Source organism: Pinus tabuliformis, chromosome 6, assembly GCF_031772625.1.
Source record: "Pinus tabuliformis cultivar Carrire ecotype Pingquan chromosome 6, CPIR1, whole genome shotgun sequence".
Taxonomy (NCBI): Eukaryota; Viridiplantae; Streptophyta; class Pinopsida; order Pinales; family Pinaceae; genus Pinus; species Pinus tabuliformis.
In genome coordinates this window covers 1,321,881,487-1,321,883,490 of record NC_142292.1, presented here as the reverse complement: position 1 = coordinate 1,321,883,490, position 2,004 = coordinate 1,321,881,487, and the positions used below count along the sequence as shown (strand labels likewise).

The 2,004-nt window shown below is 41.8% G+C and overlaps 1 pseudogene; it reads right to left on the bottom strand.

The window, feature by feature from the left end:
* Window positions 1-635: 635 nt before the first annotated feature.
* LOC149263482 (protein transport protein sft2-like) lies at window positions 636-1,318 on the bottom strand (annotated as a pseudogene).
* Between the last annotated feature and the right edge of the window lie 686 nt (window positions 1,319-2,004).

The window sequence follows — 2,004 nt, the reverse complement described above, 5'->3', positions numbered from 1 at the left end:
TACATACTTAATGACCACTACAAAACATCATAGACTTGCTTACTAATGTATGTGACATATTCTATGAGTCTGCTTTATTTCAACACATAATATTGTACCTTGTTTGTCCATCTAATGCTGCTTCAACCACCTAATATCCATTTCTACAATCAATTTCTTCTAAAATCATATTCAGCCTTGGTGTCTTCATCTTGAATCTTTCCAACTTCAATTCTCCATTGTTAGAGTGATCAATTCTAACCAATAGCATTTACATGTTAAGTTGATCAGACTTAACATTTCTCAGTTATAAAACCCAAAAAATAATTCAAGAAAAATTTCATTTTACCAAACATATACTAATTCGCGGCATAGTGGAAGTCCAAATGGTGAGGCAGCTCTCACATGGAAACACTGCCCATACTAACTCTTCAGTGGATCGAAACAGAGCGTGTATGTTCCTCAACGATTGAAGGCGGGTTCAGTGGCACCTTATGGTACGCAGAACTTCAAATGGCTGCACCAAGCAACACAACGGATCCATTGTTCCAGCAGCTCAACGTACAAGTAGAGCACAGCACGCCACAATCGTCGTCGGTCAATCCAGTTCACAAAGCCCAGCCATAGGCCCACTTCAAGAAAAATGGTCACAGCGTTTAAATATTCACGCAGGCAGGAACCATAGACGTGAGCGTTGACAAGAGAAACCTCATGTTGGCAGGCCCTCGAGGGAAGTATGAGATAATATAGTATGACATGGCCAACACCTGAACGCGAGAGAGAATAACTGATAGTATATAGCTATGAAGCACCATTGACACATAAATTGTAGCTGCCATGCTCCTAAGAAATCCCAAGGTGAATGGAAACCTCTCTTTGGAAACCATGTGGGTGAACTGATTCCTCACACCTTTTAAAGCAAAGAAAAAGATCGTATAATAAATATGCAACCAAGAGTAAAGCATATTGCAAACTTCTGAGGCATCACCACCATGACTAGGAGAAACATGGTGAAAGAAATAAAAATGAAGAATATGCCCGTGGCCAAAAACAATCCAAAGTACATGATGGATTTTCCTGAAGGCACGGTGCTGGCAGCTGACTGAAAATTTCCTGGCAAATCCCGCACTCCTTTTGACACAATGTTGAAGGTACCCATAACTGTATCATTTGCAGTTCTGATCAAAGGGGCAAAGGAGTCAAGCACCGCGGCTTCCAGATCTGCATCTTCTGACTTGGAGGCAGCATAGGCATTCCAATTTGCCACCAGGGAAGGTGATTTTTGTTGGTCGATGCTACTGGGTCCTCCCATAAACCACGCCTGCACCGTCCTCTGCATTTTTTCGAGCAATCATAGATGCTGCAATCCCCTTGTCCTTCATGTATCTATTTCCTTCTTGTTCCTATTGGCTGATGCACACAAAATCTAGATCAGTGAAAGACACGGTCAGATTAGAAGGTGCGCTGATGTCACAGGCTCCGTCAGTCGGATTTCCTCCGCCACTGCCACGTGAAGCTGGTCCTTGCAATAAAGTGCTGCCTGTGAACCTCCGTGGCCATCGTAGACGCCAGAGAAGTGATAAACCCCATCATTGTCAGCCACGAAAGTAGGCATCACCGCCATAGCGTCTTCCATTTCCGGTCGCCTGCCACAGATCGACACCATGTCTTCTTGGAACACGAGTAGACGCTCTAATCATGTTTTCGTTGCCACGCATGATTATGGAAAATTCTTCCATGCCAACAAATGGACAAACTCAAAAAATTAAAACAATACAAATACACTCTTTTATTTTCCTCAGCGCATTAGGGCCAAGCTTCCTCAGCCGAGGAGAGGCCAAGTCCTCACAGGCTCTAATACCATGTTATGTTTACATCAGGAAATCTGTCATCATATTAATTATATATGAAATTACACGTCTTAAGATAGGAAAATATCTTGGACACAATAAATTAAATTAGAAAAACCACTCTTATAAAATAGTATTAAGTTTATATCAGGAAATCTGTCATCATATTAATTAT